At 41.2% G+C, this 19,869-nt stretch overlaps 1 protein-coding gene across 2 annotated transcripts in view; it reads right to left on the bottom strand.

Annotated features, from left to right (window-relative positions):
* Positions 1-19,869, bottom strand: part of LOC147062484 (uncharacterized) — a 32,254-nt gene extending 12,385 nt beyond the window's left edge. For both annotated transcript variants that reach the window (XM_085927146.1, XM_085927155.1), the window contains exon 1: positions 19,614-19,869. The gene's annotated coding sequence lies outside the window, so the exon portion shown is untranslated. The remainder of the gene's footprint in view (positions 1-19,613) is intronic.

The raw sequence follows: 19,869 nt of genomic DNA, 5'->3' as shown, positions 1-19,869 counted from the left end.
TGGCTTTCTGTTTCTTGGAGATAAAACTACATTTCCACTCCACCCCCCCCATGTCCCATTTTCTCCCCTTCTTCCTCCGGATCTCCTCTCTCCTCCTCTCTTCCAGTGTGTCGGCCTGACCCTGCAGAAATGTGAGGCGATGCGAGGCGAATGAATTAACAGCGTTGAGGCTTCAGACAGCCCTTTATGGATCAGACAGGCAGTAGGAGAAGACAGAAGCTGAGAGTTTGTGAATGGCGGCGAGGGAGGTGATGAGACACCAGAACAAATGAGCGGGATGAAAGGGCTGACAGGTGGAGGAAGGCGAGGTTGAAGGCGAACGTGGGAAGAGGGGCGGGGGCGGCTAACTTAAAACACTGAGGCGAGCACCGGGAGGGTTGGGCGTGATGACAGATGAAGACAGCGAGTGGAAGAGTGAGGGGAAGCCTGCGAGATCGTGCGACGAGGGGTGGGGGGAGGATGCGGCAACGAGAAGGAGGTCACCAGCGGTCCGTCTCTTCTGCCTGCATTTCGTCAGTGCCCTTTGAAAAATTCAGTTGAGAATATCCAAGGCGTGCAGAGCGGAGCGCCAGCGAGCAGTATGCGGAGCTCACAAGTGATGAGACGAGCCTGCAGGAGGAGAGGCGATATCTGCATAGACGCCCCTGCAGCACGCTGCCATTTACTAAGGTGCAACAATTCTCATTCTAGCATCTGTCTTCCTTTCAAAACACCGTATGAGGGAAAACATGGCACCGCTCAGATTTGGGAGAGCAATGATGATGCCGATGACTGGAATAAAGATGCCAACAGTGATGATGAAGACTGATGGTGAGAATGAGGTCAAATTGAGAGTCACAAAAAAACAAAGTGAGAAAGCTTCCTGGGATGGAAGAAGTCCTTGTTTGATAGAAAACATAATCAAAGAGAAGCTCAGAGAATTATTCTTTGTCAATTAGGGTGAGTATCACTACAGTGTCCTAATTAGTCCGTCATCGTAAAAATGGAGCACAAGAATGAATCTCGTAGTCTTAAGTGGCCAAACTTTTATAAACGTACCCCATCAAAGTTTCCTTCATTGTATTCCATTTGATTTTGACAAGTCCCTTCCACACACTTCTCTGCTACTATGCCACATAAAGACAATCTGAGTTTTTTTTTGTACCGATCGTGTTGCTTTGCAACAGATTGACAAATGGCAGATTGTTTAGTTTTATAATATTATTTTGTAAGATTATCCTTGGGCCTGAGGTGCATTAAGAAGAGTGACTATGCCTCAGTAAAAGTGTTCCAAACTTTGGGGTAGACAATAGAAATGTTTTTTTTTATGTTAATTCATTTTTTAAAAATGCACTTAATCAGTTTCAATTATATGTAAAAAAAAAAAAAAGAAAAGTTTCTATCATACCAACGTAATTTAAAAAAAATAATAATTAGAGGTCTAGTGTGCAAAATTGTGACGCACTCCCATCATTCTTTTTGGAGTTTGCATGTTCTCCTCGTGCCAGCGTGGCTTTCTTCCGAGTACACCGGTTTCCTCCCACATTCTATAACGTGCATGGTAGGCCGATTGACCACTCCAAATTGTCCGTAGGTGTGAGTGTGAATGGTTGTTTGTGTGGTCTGTGATTGGCTGGCAACCAGTGCAGGGTGTACCCCGCCTGTCACCCAAAGACCACTGAATTAGGCTCCAGCACGCCGCACTTTGAATTTAGGTCGTTCCTTTCTGTTAGTTCACCACTAGATGTTTTGTGCATTTTATACATTGTAGGTTTAAATATTAAATGTGTACAATGTCCATGATAAAAAAAAATCTTGGCTTGGGAAAGCCATGAATCACGATTCTTATCATTTTGTAAACTATGACGTAGAATGGAATGTAGTTAATTATAAAAGCGTACAGACAAACAAGGAAGCTGAAATAAATAAAAACAAACATCCTGCTCATGCTTTTGTCTATGGTGTTTTGACTTTTTTTTTTTTTTTTAGGCCCATGTTTTACCGTAAAAAAACAAAAAAACTTCCTGGACCACTATCATGCCATCTTCTTTAAATACACCTAAATCTTGATTTTACTCGCTTCGATCCCACGCACACACACACACAGAATTGCGTCAAGTGTTACATCACTCGATGGAAATTCCGGAATAATTGAACTCTGGATTTTGCATATCTCTCAGGTACAGCTGGCATCCGTAACTCTCCTAGTATCTTTTAAGTCCAAGATACGTAGAAGACAAAATTTGTTTTCATGTATGTTTCTGATATATGATTTAATTTCTTCATGTCTTTAAAAAGTCTCATTAACAACTGCAAATCATCATTTATAAATAGCCTATCTTATTATACAATGTATGCATGGAGTCCAGTATTTTTTGTAATTTAATTCCTCTTAAGGGCATAAAAGTGTAGTTTAACCTCAGCCTCTTTTCTATAATTCCCTCCAGGAGTCCATTCACCTAAAAATGAACACTGCAGACCCATAACTTTGGTTGTGTACATTGTGCAGTCTGATGAGATTCATTAAAATTCTTCTATCAGTAACTTTACAAGTGCTAACAATGACCACAAAAACAACAGGGCCCAAAAACAACCAAAGAAGCTTATTTCCATGTCCACATGGGATTAACACAGCCAGCGTCCATGCAATTCTCCTAATTGTAGGTATCCAGAGATCCATGAAGCCGCAGGACTGACCATGTCTGTCATCATATTAAGACAAATTCAGCTGAGTGGTTATCTGACAATTTACACGATGGGGACAGAAGTATTGGGACACCTGCCCTCCCACACCTAACCTGGACCAGACAACAAGTACGTATTCAATACTTCACAAAAGCTATAAACTGTAATGATATAATGTTCCCAAACATTGAAGCATTACAGGTATCCATTTTTAACAAAGAGCTGTACGCAAATGTATTTAACCTAACTCTTTCACTTATTTAAAAATAAAAAATAAAAGGTGACATAATGCTGCAACAAGTAGACAGTTCATAGATTTGTTCAGAAACAATTTTCAATAATTAAATTGGTTAATAACGCTTCGAAAGAGACACCAGATGATCTAGGGACAGCTCAAAAATAGCAAATGCATCTATTTGTCATAAAGGGTTTCTGCTGAATAGCAATGCTACAAAACTAGTGAGAATAAAAAATGGACATCCTCCAAATGATATTGCAGTGCACAGTTTGTGAGCTTTTTAGTAGAACGTTTTAATTATTTTTCTTAAAAGGTGTTTATCCCAAATAAGGGAAATGGTTCACTCTTTCTATTTGTAATGCCACAAATGGTTACATTTTGATTTTGTATATTGTTATGCAAAAGGTCACTAAAATCACCACTGAATGCTCAGGCCCCCAATGCGCCGCAATAACATACAAATATGATTCCTCATCTAAGGGAGATGAAATATCAACTTGTATTTTGCTGTCTAGAACATGAAGCAATTGCAAACCGAGAAGGCAAAACAATAATAATAATCATGAGGGACAAGAGAGAGAGGCAGTGGTGGTGGTGGGGGGTATTGTGGCTTAACCCGCTGACATTTTTTGCCATCAGCGGCAATGCCTATCTAAGCTGAGCCAACATACAACTGCTGTGGAATAAGACCTTTAGCACTTGGAAATGAAGTCCATCCCAGAATGACCTTTCACAAAGTGCCACATCACACTGTGAATCTTAAAACCAATTTGTCCTGGACCCATCATTTATAACAAAACAAAATTAATGATCTTCAAAACAAATGCCATCATCATCATCCTAAGCACATTTGAATGAAGGCTATGTCCATTCAGTTGGGCAAGAAATCCCACCATGATCCCCAGCGTCAACTTTTTAGAGCTTATTCTCAATGTCACCCTTAACCAAAACCTCACATCAAAACATGTCACAAATGCATCCTTACATCTCGTTAACGCGCTGAATGACACGTCCTTCATTGGAATGGTGACGTTTATTTATTTATTTTTTACTAAATAAAATCCACTTGCACGCTGCAGTAAAAAAACAAAAACACGTTAGAGCAGCGAACAAACGCGGGTGAATGTTCTTTAATGTTGTGCTGAAAATAGTCCTGAAGAAATGCTCTATGTTCTTGTGTGTCAAGTCCCTGCTGCAGAATGCCTTGCACGACGACATAAATACGCAATGAAAACGAAAACATCGTCCTTTATTGGTTAAGGAAAAATATTTGTTTACCTAAGCGGACAACCAAAATAGACCCTGCTTACATTACTATGCAGTAGTAGGATTCACAGTAGTAGAACAGTTGTTGAATTTATTCCTTTCTAGTTGTTAATTTTTTAAATTATTATACGTATACAGCACCCTTCGAAAGTGGAGGAATTTTTGTTGTATAGCAAAGCCATTCAGATTTCAGATCAAAAGATGAATATCAGACTGTTTGGAATTACATCGAGATATGTTGAACTCAGGACAGAGGGCCACCTACTTTTCAAGTGAGCAAAAGTATTGGAACAAATATTCATGAAAGTGAATTTTGTTTAATAATTAACGGACTGTTGTATTCTTCGTTTGAAATGTTTTCTCTGCCTATACGGCAGCCTCTTTCATTTCATGGTCACATGCATCAGTCCATCTTTTATATGAAATTCTTGTCCTCAAAAGGGTCGTGTGTTGGTCACATGCAAAATGTATGAAAATCGGATACCATTTATTGTGGGGGGGTTTTAACTCCATGGATAAAATGTTATTGCGCTAAATGCTGACCTGTCAGATATGATCATGAAATGTGCGCGTGAATAAATTATGGATTTCTACTGTATGTTACATAAGACTGCACTTAAATCATCGTAATGCTCTTTTTGATCTTCGTTTCTCTGCCAGATGCAGAAGAAATCTTTCAAGGCAGTCAAAAAATGTAGTGTTGAGGGGACTTGGAGGAAACTTTATGCAAACATTAGTAAAATCCACGGAATGCAACTCTCAGGAGAAGACATTTGGCAGTGCTGCTGTGGTTGCTGTTGGCTGTAAACAATTGTTTGTCTTATCTGTCCCAAACCCCAATTGTGAGCCTGCAAAGTCCTCCAAAGGCAACCCCTAGTGTTGTTTTATTTTTAGAACCTCGCCAAATTCTGACATTTCACTCGTTTGCCTCATCCTACGTCGCAAAGCGCAGAGAAGATCCCAAAAGGTTTCGCAATTGAATTTTTTTCGTGTGTGTGTGTTTGCATTTTTACTGCAGGCAAGTGTGGGGCCTACTAATAGCATCAATTACAAATGAAGCTGGATGATGATGAGGAAAGCAAGCCGTGATGCTGAATTAGGGGCGAGTGGGGGGGGTTGTGATGTTCAGAGTAATACAAATGGCAGAGAGAAACATTTTCATTGAGTGAAAAGTGGTCAGTTCCATTGAGGAATTTTGTGAGCCTCCACTACAGTACAGCGGTGATCCTCGCGACATACAGCAAGCAAGCCCAGACCCCGTTTTCCATTTTCCTCTCACTTGACTCGGCTTAATTAACCAGAATGAGTCAGAAGCAACACTCAGGATTTAAGATTTATTCTTAAGGGATTTGGGAGCTCTCTTTCTCTGCCTCCCTCACCGTGTTTATGGTACATTTCCACGTTAACTTCCTTCTCATTACTTTAATGACGACGTTGCTGCAAGCTTATTTTCACAAATGCAGTATATTTTTCAACGACGCTGTTTGGGTGTCTAGTGAGGAGGAATACACAAATATTCAGACGTGATTCTGTCTGCACAATGCGGCTTCAAAAAGTGCGAAGGTTGTATGATAAACCACATCGGTCATAGTCACGATAGGGTTGCGGACGGAGGTGACAAGAAATGAAAGAAATGGGCAAAAGAAAAAAAAAAAAGCAATAAACATCTGTTTTGGCCTCCAAAGCGTCAGGCAAACTCACATCATTAAGTGTAAAACAGAGGAAGAATCTGACGGATACATCAAACCCCAGCTCTCCGCCTTTGCTTTAGATGCATTATTCATCTGTGTGCCAATTTGGAGGAACCCTCCCAATCCCTCGGCTAGCGCCAAAAAGAGGAGAAACGAGGTGGGGAGAAAAAGTCACAGCAAGAAAAAGACAAGTCAGAAGGAAAACGGGAGACGAGAGACGCCGGAACAAAAGAACCAGGGAGACAGACGGAAGAGAAGCGCGAAGGGCTTAATCTCTTAGCTGCAAATTAGAGAAACATTCAAATGGGATTTCACATGATCCACAGAGACCTCACTCTGTCACGGGTTTTAACACCGCCACAAGTGCAGCCTGACTTGTCTTTGCAGCGCTGAATCATCAGGATTTCCTTGTAAAAAAATAAAAAAATAAATCTTCAAATTGGGCTGACAACAGACGGAGCAAAGCCCAAGAGGTTGCAATCGCCTTGTTTAGCTAGGGACGAAATGATTAGCATGATTATTTGGATCAGGATGGTAATTTTGAGTATCTATGAGTTATTTATTAACTCTGGGCCGAGCCACCTTGAAATGAGGGCATTCTGTCAAATCTGGTGGTGGACATATCCTTCCAGACATTTTGTCTCGCTCTGCAGGCTGAACAAAAGTTTGGCCTCTTGAAGGTGAAACATCATATTGCGCATTTCGATTCACTTAAATGCTTCCGTGCCTACGCTGGAGACAGCCACCTGAGAAAGCGGCTGCTGACTCGTGCTGACAGCTTAGCGTTTGTCTCAAAGTGCTGCACTGAAGGTACACATGCGCTTAAACAGTGGCAACGTAAGATGGCCTCCGGTGGCTTCACTTCTTACGATGGCAAGTAAGGGGGCATTAGAAATCCAGATTATTATGTACGTTTGAGAAACTGCAGGATGCACTTGATTGTTGTTTAGGCATCTTAACGAAGCCGCAACCATGCGTTCAGCCCTTGTGGTCGGCTGACTACTTGTTGAGAAAGCCAAATTAATTGAACAAATAATTTAAACTCCAAATCTTGCCAACAACAGTCAGGCTCATTTAATTGTGGCAACCAGGAACATGATACTATTGCAATTTGGTGAATTTTGCAGCCCTACCACACACACACACACACACACACACACACACACACACACACACACACACACACACACACACACACACACACACACACACACACACACACACACACACACACACACATGCACACTGCATCATCGGAAACACCATTTCTACTGGATTTCATGCTCTGCCACAAGCTCTCATCATCACTTTGTCTTCCCATCACCAAACCCCCCTTCCTGGCAGCCTTAATGCTGCCCATATTGGGAACTAAAACCAGGTTTGTTACCTTCTATGGCAGCAGCCTTTTACATCACAGCCTGGAGTATACAAAAGTGTGTGTGTGTGTGTGTGTGTGTGTGTGGTGGAGGGGGTAAGCGTGTGTGGGCTGGATGAGTAGGATTGCCTTTTAATCTGCCTCCGTTTCCCTCCTGTAACACGGCTCTCGTCATTTAGAGCCAACAGCTGGATGTGTCTGATTCACATCCAATCCAACCGACTACCCCCACCTAACCCCCCCCCCCACCTCTCACCGCTGCTGCTACACATTAACCAACTGAGCAGTATTTAGTCAGTCATACAGCACATTTTTTTTGTAAATTGTACAACCCGATTCACAAGTTGTTTGAGATATATTCTGCTGATTTTTTTATTGCTTTGACTTACAAGCAGACTCAAGCGCTGGATGGTGGCAGTGACCTCATCGAAACTCGCTTGACAATAAACACCACTTTGGTCAAATTGTGACCAATTATTCAAATGAGACTTCAAGTCAGTTTTCCAAACTAAAGATAAGACAGATTTACACAAAAACAAAGTGTATTCAAACCACCAAATAATATTGCTTTAAGGCTGGCCTGCTTAGATTAATGCTAACAAATGATACGAAAACATCATTGACATGTTAAAAGTCACAGTTTGAAAAGCAATGGATATATGAGAACAAACTGTGGAACAAAACACAATATAAATATAGGGATCTATATTAGTGTAATCTATATTATACCTTCTATGAAAAATGAATTTATTACAGCAACTTAATGGGTCATTTAGAATAATTGTAGAAGATGTGTACCATTTGTCTTTGTTTGTGTCGGCATGACTAGAGTATGATAATGCAAACACTCATCCGACCCATCTCTGAGCAGATTTAGACGGCGCTTCGTGCCAGACTTGGAAATGGAGCCCTAAATATTAACCGGTTTGAAGTTCTTTTAAGCGTGCTTGTGAGTAAAAATGGCACAATCAATCTATGCTGTTAACTAAAACAAGATGGACAATTCTTTTGCTTTATTAACATTTTTGCCTCGCTTTGGAAGGGCGTTGACTTGCAAGCGTTCCGCTGAGCCGTTAACGTAGAGCTGCAGTTGGAATTTGGCTGTAGGCCCTCATGTCAGTTTGTTCTGGTCTTACCCCCTCAGCTTGTGGTCAGGTCAGCATGACGGACTCGGCTTCAGAGAGATGCTCGCATGCAGAACACGTTCGCACCACTGCGTTCGTTATTGTAATAATTGTTTCAGCAGCACCACTAATAGTTTGGAGTGTAAGGACATTTAAAACTATACAAAAAATATATTGTTTAATTATTTAAATTATTATTTAATTTTTTTTTAATTTTGTTTTTTTTGTCATAATTGTTTGAGTATGCACCTTTTGCCACCAACCCCATTACACAGTATTGCACATACAAGTGGGCAAAACAGACCAAAACTAGCTGGATTGTATTTTATTGTGCATTTTAAATAATTTCATACAGAGAACCGATCCACTCACATACTGACTACTGAAATATAAATGCAAAAATGACTGCACTTTATGAGCTAATTCAGGTTCACAATGTTCTGATATCCCTTTTTAGTCCTTCATTTTTATCCCTTGTATTCTATTTTTGTCAAGGGATTCATGCAAATGCAGATGTCATTGTCATATTCTGAAATGCACATAAAAATACTGCTAGAAAAATGCATATTGAGCCCAGCCATTATAAGTTTATGTAACCATTTTATCGTGACTTTATTGCAGTTACATAAGCAGACTGACTTCACTCTCATTACAGCAGCAGCGAGAGCGGCATCGATCAATCAGAAAATACCTGACGTAAATTCATCTTAGCCAGAGATTGTATTTGAAACGCACCGGAATGCAACTAGAGGAAAATACGCTGTTCCCAGGTCTTGCTCTGCGACTGATGTTTTCACACTTGTGTGGAAGATTGCTATTTCTGCACACAGCCACATAACTCAATTATTCATTGTGAATACTGGCGCACTCACTTTACCTCTTTAAGGGAGCGAGCAGGGTGTGTCTTGCATGTGTTCCGTGCCTTTCCAATGTAATGCAACATCACAGAAAAAGAAGAAGCGGTGCTATTTCACAGCGTGCAGTGGGAGAGGAGACAAGGGGCTGTCATAAACATGCAGTCAAAGCGCTATGAGGCAGGAGGTGCGGATCAAACAGCGGAGGAAAGAAATGGGAAGAATCTGTCTCCCTTATCTTCTCGCGCAGACAGCTGCGCATCCTCCGCTGCTCGGTCCACTGTGACCGAGAAAAACACTTTCTTAAACACGAACGCAACTCTTGAGAGAAGACCAGACTCATATCACAAGCACACAGCCTTGCCGAGGGGTCAACTCTTCCTTGGTTCAGGGTGCACTTTAACTAACAGGATCACTTCAAAGCACTGATGAATCGGTGTGATTTATCAATTGAAAAGGAATGCATCAAAGAATAACTGTCGTTATGAATCATGACTACAGGATTGATTAAAACTGAATCGTGACTATAATCTTGGCCGTAATTGTGTAGTACGTCAGTCAGTCAATTTTCCAGTATTAGTTGGTAGTTGAGAGATCAAAAGATTTGACCGGAACAAAAGCATTACATGGAAAAAAGCTAACCACATAGAAGTAGTGATTTCTCAAAGGCTTACATAATACACTATAATATGAAATAATAATTGAAATAATTCCATCCATCCATTATCTTATATCATGAATATATGAGGCCAGTATCGGATCTGACTTGGCCACCACTTTTTTTTTTTAATGATTATTATTTTATCCTTTGTATTGTGAAGGGAAGCGTCCTGGCAGAATTTCATTTGAACACCATATCACAATAAATATACATACTCTCCTGTACACATACCTGTGTGATTGCACACCTTGCACTTTTATTGGACCTCTTTCTCTGACTCGCATCAAGCAAAATAAATAAATAAATAAAAAGTACACGTCCAGGACTGACAGTCTGTGACACTTGTATCAGCATGTGCTTCTGCTGCCCATATTTCCCAGAGGAAAAGTGTCGGGAGCCAATTGAAACACCTCGACAAGTCTGCACAACCATTTTCCACAGCGCTCTTTCCCTCATCTTTAGAGTTTGTGACTCACTCTCTCATGCTTACACACATTGATAAAAACAAACCGGCACGGAAAGGTATTTGTCGAATGCATTTGAAAGAAATACAAAAATAGTGTAGGTTGTCAGTTTCAGTTACACCACAGTGATGGCTTCCGACGGGTCGCTTCCAGCACTTGCGAGCTTGCTTTCAAATCTGTGCGTCAAAATGAAACAAAGATGCCCGTTTCCAACCAGCACCAACCTCAAGCACTGTGCGAATGCTAAGCTATTCATCGGAAATGAGACACACCCCTAAACTGCCTCGCTACCACATTTTCAGCGGCCTGTGCTATCCAAATGACTGTGTCTAATACTCTACTATTCCATTTCCATGTGAAAGGTGGAGCCTTATCGTGGCTGTGCAGACGCCACGAAGCTCCCCTGCTCCGCCATCGATTTGATTCAGGCATAAAAGGCCGGTCATCGTCAACAATGGCGGCTTATGGAAAAACCATTACCTGGGGTAAATTCTAAAATGGTAACCGGCGTGCACGTCTGAGATGGTGCTCACGCTCTCTGTGACTGCGATACACATGTAATCAAACATACAGGCTCCTAGTTAGGTGAGTCAAGCTGTCTTTGTAACCGCCTGCAGTGGTTATAAAAAGTCTGCACACCCCTGGTTTTGTGATAGAGAAAACTAGATATAGAAAAATAAGATCAAAATTTTCAAAGCTCTTTCCAGCATTATTGTGACCTGTAAAGCCTGTATCTTGCTGAGCAGCGAAGGTTAGCAAGGGTTTGCACAAGGCCTGAATGTTGATTTTCTATCAAGGTTTGTGCACGGTCGCAAACAGTCACAAGGATGTTTGTCAGACATTTGCCATCAGTTTTAATAGTCGTCAAGAGTTTTTCTTTTCGTGAAGCAATTTTGAACTTGCTCAAAATTTTTTGCTTGTTACGAAACAATTTTTAACTTGCTCAAAATTGCTTTGCAACAAGCAAAACTGTTTGCAACTGTTTGCAACTTTTTAGGAACCCTAATGAAATACAATAAAAATATTTTTTTTTTTCAAATGAGTTGGACAGGTTTTAGGGGCAATGGTGGAAAATGTTATGCAATGATTTATATTGGACACCGTTTTAATATTACAAAACCTCACTTTTGAACAGGTGCCCTTTTTGTATCCACCTTCACCCTCCTGAGCACTTTAGTTTATTTTACCTGTGCATACATTCGACCACTCACAAAACGAAACAAAGCAAACACCACTTTGTTATTGGTGAGGAATTAGCATTTGAACATGGCTAAAATCTCCAAAAAGTTGACGTATGGTTCCTTTAACACGACTCCTGAAGAGCCATATTCTTTCATCAAATGAAGACAAAATCACCGTAATCATTCCGACCATAAATACCATACAACAGATTGCATTGCAAATTATATTTCATCATCTCATTTCAACAGAGCATAAGGAAGGCTTCGTAAAATTTGGCAAGTGAGCAATATTTTATAATTGCCACACACTTGCTGACGACCAGCGAAGTAAATGACACTGATATCACAAGGCGTGTGTGCGTGTCTGAATACATGTTTGTGTATGCGTCCGGCCTTAACGTGTTAATACATAGTGCAGGACGCTACTAATTAGTTTAGCGCAGGGTCCCGTAATTAGGTTAGCGTCGATTCGGTGACAGCTTCCATGTCGACAGAGCTTATCTTGTTCTTGATCAAATGACTTCATGTAGCGACAAACACAGCAGGTGCTTTCGTTGGGCAAGTGTGAGCACAGCACAACAAAACCAATCCACTTGGGATCTCAGCTCTTCTGTGTGATGCATATATTTAAAAACACATCAAAAACAGATAAAAATAGTCTGAGATATTTTCTCAATGACACGCTTGCTTGGCATATACCTTTTTTGTAGTTTTTTTTTTAAATATTTTCAATTAGACAGTATGTATCGGATGTCCTATGTTGAATGGCATTTTGTTGCACTTGTCTCCTCGCTAGTATTATCTGATAGAAGGTGTGAGGTGCAAATCAGCAAGGTGCCATGGGAGGGAAGTACTAAATAAAGCTATTTCAAAGTTTTGAGGCACCAAGAAATCTCCACCCCAGTTGTGTCACTTTGCTTTCTGACTTAACACAATCTGCTTCCTCCCAAAATAGTTCAGTGCTCCTCTGAAGCAGGCTTTTGGCACACCACTGTGATTGACAGTTATGGTAGCGTGCAGGGGAGGGGAAAAAAAAAAAGACCACAATATCCACACTGTGACTACCGACTCACTACAGGATCTGAAGTGTCAGTTTGTGTGATGTTGCTGTGGTGCTGCATGCAAAAAGAAAGGCGGACAAATAGATGAGACCGCTGGGCTTGCAAGCTCACACGTGACACGTATGACACTTAACCTGACACGCCAGATGGCTTGTTTCACAAAACCCTGACTTCTTTCAGAGATCCAGAGAAAGAGCTACTCAGACAGGAAGAAGAACATAAAATAAGATGAATGGACAGTAACACTTATGGTTGCAGCTTTGGAATATTTTTCTAATCGAATATGCTATTGATTAGTCCATCTACTGTCTGAATAGTGTTTCTGGCATCACACTAACTCATTTCTACTTTGAGTGGTATGTTTGAGCGCAGTAACATAATCGCGGGATTATTCAAATTTTTCAAATAATCCTTGCAGCGCCTTAATTGCGTTCAGACTTGGTAGTGTTTCTGGAGTCAGTCCAAATAAGAAAGTGCACCACTCTCAATTGTTAAGAATTGCAGTTGTTCACTCATTGTTTAAAAATGGAGTGCTCGACTGGGTCGTATCCAACAGATGTGCTGTTGAGTCAGTCTCAAGAAGGACAACAAGTGACTGCTCTATTTAAGACTGGAATTGAAAAGGGAGTTTCGAGCCAATTGAGAGAGAGAGATTCTCCCCTGCCATTAAGAATCATTCACAACAAAGTTCATTATTATTTGTGACAAACTATAAAAGGGAAACGCTTCTGAAAATATTCTGTTTTGAGAATCTTGTCGAGGATATGGACTACGCAATTGAGCAGCGGGACAGTCGTAAAGATTCTCAAACTGGTGTTGAACTGTGGTTGAGAAGAGAGCTATTTCACAACTACAGTCATGACTCATGCCTAGACGCTCATATTATCATTTAAAAGTATAATCTGTGGATTTCTTTACTCTTCTTTTCACCAAAAAACGGCTATTCAATTCTGGTAAAACTGCTGCTATAGCAACATCTATGTTCATCTATTCAAGGGCGACCATCAAGGTCTCCTTTTCGGTGATGGGACACAACGATATCGCATACCTCATAGATAACTTTATGTTTTTGGCTTGGTCTCAAAACCCAAACCAGATCACATAGAGAACATATAGAGTGTGACCCAAGTCCTTTCATGAAATGTTGTCAACCGTCTTCAAGCGGATGTTTTGATACGCTGTGAACTAGTCCTTCAAGACCAAGGCGGCCTCTGGGGTGGAGTTCAGTTGATGTGATCCCACTTTCAGCAAGCAACTCTTATTAAGCAGCACATCTAAAAGCCGGCAGATTCTCTTACTAAACCAATCGATACAGAACTCGCCTCTCTGGGGGAGACGTCGACTCCACCCTTCCTGCAACTTTGGGCATCCCCCCCGCACGCTCACTTGCAAACGGAGAAGAGGTGGATACACTTTGCCACCCTGAGACCCAAGTGATAGCGTATGCGGGTGCAAAGAGTCCTCTGAGAGAACACAGACCTCCTGTTAATGAATAAATAAACACAGCAGTCAGCATGAACACTCCGCTGTCCTCTTCATCCTGTACACCTCGGTGACAGTCAGAAAAATCGATTAGCAGCATTCCTGTGCAAAGGGGGACTCGCCCGCCTGCTGCTGCTGATGCTGAGACATTCCTGTAGACGAACATGCTCCTCATTAGTGTTAACAGCAGAACTGGTACGAAACCAGGGCACCACATGCAAATGAATTCATATGGCAGAGGAGCCCAACTTATTTTGCCGCACAACACATCAGGGTACCCGCCCTCCTGTTGGCAAGACTGATAATTATTTCATTTCCTCATTCTGAAACACACCACTCAACAGTGCAAATGGTTCAAATGTGCACATTGAAATACTTCCAGATTGCCCTTCCTCACTCCAAGTGACAAACCAAACAAATAAAAAGAGCTAAAAACAAAGGTGTATTTAAGCTTCTCCGCTGAACAGCAGCCGGAAGGCACTGTTGCCCTATATAAACAAGAATATTTAAATCCCTCCAAATTTGAGTCGCTATACTCACAACTGCCTCTGTTGCAAATCCGAATGTATTGAACAAGAAGTCTTATCACACATTGACTGAAATTACTTTTACTTCCAGCGGCATCGAATCTCGTATTGGACAAACAAGGCGATCGATGCAACTCACGCACACACTGAAGACCAAATAAAAAGACCACAAGTATAATTTGATGCTAAGACGTTTGCTTTATTGGGATTCTTTCTTTCACATCAGATAACCTGACGATTACTTGGCTTGTGCAATACAGGATAAGCCTGGAGCACAGGACGCCAGCGGTGGAATGGGAATAAAACAAAATTACAAGGAACAAATTGCTTCGAAACTGCAAATGCATGAACATCTTTTAAAACCTACAAACCGACCTCCCGTGTGAAAAGTGGGCCAACTCCTGACGAGGCTACACAAATGCGCAAGGTAGAACGGTACCAATTAATTCAAAATAATTAAGTGATGTTAAGTAGACTAAGGTGTGTCCTTCCCAGAACATCTAACCCTAAGTCATCTTCAAGCATCGCACAAGAACAAATACAACTTGCGAAATATACCCCACGAGTAATTTTGATCTACAAAACAACAAGGCCACCCCTCTGAACACATACTGTAGTGGAATGGTGCCTTCCAATTTGCCCACCAGCTGTTCCCCAGTCGCTACTTCCATGAGGCAGAAGCATGGCCTCACTCTTTAGCAGCCTCGAGGTAGCAAAAAGACGAGGCAGGACAGAGAAGTTGATATTCACGAGGTGACACAAAGCCGACGCATAACGGCGCAGGGTGTCACGTCAAATAAAATGCACGGAGGCCTAACTTTCAAACAGGAAGGTCTGATGCGGTCAGATAAAAGATGTCAAAGCCGCACGCCGGTAGATAGGATGTCAATGATGATGTCATATTATCTTTCCAAGAACAGCTGTCCCACTGCTGCACCCGGTCGGCGGCTCATCATGACAGCAGCTAATAACAATTGACACTTTCCTCAGGCGCATATGACGGACTGATACAAATACGTTTACCAGGCAACTGCAAAGGTCTTAACTATTTACCTAAAAATTGGCCCATTTCAATTCATGTGCAGTTGTTTCATTGTTTATTTTTAATGACCCATCATTCATCCAGATAAGACAATTGAGAACAGATGCTCATTTGCAAATAATGCCAAACTGTCTACAGACAGACTACATAATTCATTATCATAACACATGGTGAATAAAAGGTTCATAACACACTAAAGTAGGTGTAGCAATCACGAACAATAACTCTCACTAACTTTTCCGAGATGACATAAGAGGTATCGGAGCTATAAAACTGCTGGAATGGTATGCGTGGGTATGCAAAATGAGCAAAGAGCCAAGATAGGGCGGGTCTTGCCAATGATTGCTTTAGCCCCTCCGCAGCATTTTTATCGCGTCTGGTTTGAAAGTATCATGTGCGGAAAATGAATTTTATTGGATGTTCAATTTAAACATGATTTGGCCTGCAAGGCCTTTTCCATGGCAGAAGTACTATCAGAAGCTCTGACCTACATTTGGTTAGCCAAACAGCATAGCTGCACAAGTCTTAGTTGAATATCATCAGAAGCCCCCCTCCCCTAAAAAAAAAAAACACCCACAACAAATTTACCAAACAAGAAGGGTCCAGTTTTCTCCATTCAACCAGGGTGAATGATCATGACCTGGATAACTGTGAATCTACATAAACATAAAGAAACAAAATGAAAGCCCAGTGGTGTTTTTCTAAATGGATATTCTGACAGTACGTTAAAAATGACTTATAAGGCTAACTATTTCAAAGTTACTCTAAATTTGAACATCCGTAAAATCGGATTAATTCATTCCCAGCATTCTATTCCCTAATTTCTATTTATTTTGTTATATTTCTCTTTGTGGTACTTATATAGTGTTGTATTTTTGGAACATCCGACTTCATCCTCTATATGCTGCCATGTCAATCTATTGTGCCCAGGGTCAGTAGTGCTGGCCGCTGTAACTGAAACTATATTAGAAATGGGACTGTTTGTCCTCCCAAGGCCAGCGAGCTGGCTCTCAATGACATCAGCATTTTACTATCCTCTGATTGGTTGGTCTGACCGCAACTTGTTACAAAAGCTTGTTACATCCAAAATCTGTAGCGGTTTATTAATCGGTATCACTGGTGAATGTAACAATTTCTCAAAATATTTCGTGTTTGTCCTAAAACATTGATCGGGAACTGTTTCAGATGATGTATGTGAAACAGTTGTATGGTGTCACTTGTTTTCGATGGTTTTCTCGAGGTAATAATAAAAGTTGGATTAAGTCGGTTAAATCCCCAGGTATCAACGCATAGTCCGCCACACGTACAGATAACTGTGTTTTTAATTTGTTTTCATTCTACATTGTGTCTATGGCCACTATATTTACAGTATAGTCACTATGTTACAGTGTTACCATGCTCCAAGATAGCTAACTAATGCAACAGAATATCTTTTGTGACGTGACACTATCTGAGCTCATGATACATGTCAAATGAGAAAACGCAAATACATCTTTCATCTTCTCGTTCCTGTAAACCAGTCAATTTGCAGATTTCTTTTTGAAATGACAATAGTAAAAAGCCCTGTTCCTTCACTTGGCCTCTGCATTGCCTCCTTGGCCTCTGCTCAGCATTAATAATGAAGTGATTTTCATGCAGACATGATTCTGTTGCCTGTTGGTCTCCACATAGCATTAAAAGTTCTCTCAGGCTCCGGACTAATACTTCTGGCTAGGACACGCCTGTCTGACTGATATATACCACAATGATATGGATAAGGTGCACACGCAGCAGTTTATGCTCACCATTGCACACCCACAAAGCAAAAAGCCAAGTCGCCTGCAAAGTAACAGTTTGAGAAGCCAATGCAATTTTTGTTACTTTAGTTTCAAGGTCAGCTTGTAGGCAGAGGTCTTTACAGAAAATAGCTTGACAGAAAAACATCACCTCTATTAGCAGGACCTCAAAATGTCGTGCACTTCCTGTCTCTTCCTATCGGTCCCCGATAAGGTCTTACTGTAAATTTATTTCAGCTTTTGTTAAATGCAAAATATATATATATATTTTTAAGTTTTGTGTCTCGTTAATTTGTGTTTGTGCATTTTCTTTTTCATGCAATGTAAAAGTGTTTCACCGTTTGTTATTGTGTCTTGCGCTTACCAGCCAGTGTAGATAAGAGATTGTCATTAATGGTCATTTATAAATTACTCCAATGTAATATATATACAAAGCTGCATATATAAGAACTGTAAAAAAACAAGTATTAATTATAAATATAAATTCAATATAAATTAAACTCATATGTCAAGGCACCACTACTGTTATACAAAAGAGGTGAACGTGTGTGTGATGTTTGGTAGAATGGACAGTTTTCCATATTGCCATATGAAAGCGATGAGATATTCATGCAAGGGCGGGGGGGGGGGGGACTCTCATACTCTTGCATACTTATCTATGAGATGAAGACAGCAGGGCATCACAGTAGAGAAAGAAGCACTTCAGTCCTTGTCGCCTTGGGTGCAACATCGGCAGGGATAATTCTGTGGGGAGCATCTGACTGTTTCCTACGCCTCAACAAAAGGCTGACTCTGCCCTCGCCCGCATAATGTCGAACGCACGCAAAGATTTTCGAGGCTGAGACTTGTCGTCATTTTCTCACAACAAGCAGGGAACAGGAGGCCCTTCTATGCAAAGTGTGGGTGTGCTGCATGCCGTGAACATTATTGCCCAGGATTCCAAACAGGGGGCTGGAGCTTCATCGCTAATGTGAAAGGTGGAATTCCTCCTCACATTGTTCATCGGAGAGGTGGCCATAGTGTCAACCCTCGTGCTTATGTCAAACAATACAAGACAGAGGCAATTCTCGAAATTTCATAAGTTTGATCATAAATCGAGCAAGCTTCAGAAACACCACTGAGTTGAGTAAAAAAAAAAAATGGGAGCAATAAAGTTATTAATGCGACAGACTTGCTGATTCACTTTTTAACGAGACAGTCAAACACAAAATGAGAGCACTCGCAATGAGCTGCTGTAGGCCACGACTCATCCCCAGACGCTCACACATAAACTCACCTGCAGCAAATCATGAGATAACACACTAGACTGCACCTCTTAAAGGCACACAGTGAAATTAAATTACATTACATACAATAGTTACACTTCATAAAACTTTTTTCGACTTCCTTTTATTTTGCTGAATACGCAACTTAAATTTTTTTATGAAAAATTATGTGAAATCGATGCCATTATAACGTGAAATGTACCACATTGTGAAATTGATGACATTACAAAGTAAATCTGACCATATTAAAACATGAAATTTACCCCATTAAAACGTAAAAGTCATTTATAGAATGAACAAAAAAATGGAATGGAATCTAAAATCTGATTTCTGTTCACAATGCCAATCTTTTCCAACAACACATACAAAGTTTAGTCTTGAAAAGTCACTGGAAATGACATTCAGGGGTCATTTTGATCTTTCTGACCACCGCTCATAACAAGCAGCTGCAGTTTGAGTATGACTGGTGCTTGCTCTCATCACCATAATATGGCAACCCACGCCCTGTGGGCCACGAGCGGATTAACGATGAGTGTCTGTGATAGGAGGGGCCCCTGACAAAAGGCTTTATTAATTAGGGTGGACCCTCAGTAATATGCGGCACACACTGACTTTGATCAAAAAGTTTTCTCCCCAAGCTTCATCACATCTCGCGCTGCAATTCTCTGCATGATGTAAAACGGTCGTGCGTGCAATGCGCCGGGGGTGTGTGCACAAGAGGGAGGGGCGGAAAAGGAAAGTGGAGTTGGAATGGGGGGCGGGGTGCACCATTTCCAAATTGGTCGGACAACTTTCACACATGGTTGATCAATGCACGGATGCACTTTAACCGAGGAGCGAGCGATTGATTGATTGATTGATCTCAGGGAGGGGGCGAATCGTTTAAAATCAATCCAGGCATCATTAGCGCGGGCAAGCGGAAAATACATTGAAGGGTACTTACTCGACCTGCCGGTGCTCTAGAGGAGCATCTCCGTCACTCGCTGCCAGCTTCTGGGTTGACTTCTCCCGGGACGAGGCGCCTTGAACATCGCTATCCTTCCTGGCCGGGCTCCAAAGCTCTTTTAGCGACTCTCAGCGCTCATCGTCATTGTCATCACCACGCAACATAAAAGCTGATGTTAAGACAGAAATGTCTGATTTTGGATCACCTTGCAAATGCCAGTCTGTGCGTGCAGCAGTCAAGTGACAGCGGCTAT

The sequence above is a fragment of the Syngnathus leptorhynchus genome, chromosome 1 (assembly GCF_054491065.1).
Source record: "Syngnathus leptorhynchus isolate UIUO chromosome 1, UIUO_Slep, whole genome shotgun sequence".
In the NCBI taxonomy this organism is placed as follows: domain Eukaryota; kingdom Metazoa; phylum Chordata; class Actinopteri; order Syngnathiformes; family Syngnathidae; genus Syngnathus; species Syngnathus leptorhynchus.
Note: the sequence above shows the minus strand (reverse complement) of the source record. Positions and strands in the feature narration are given on the sequence as shown.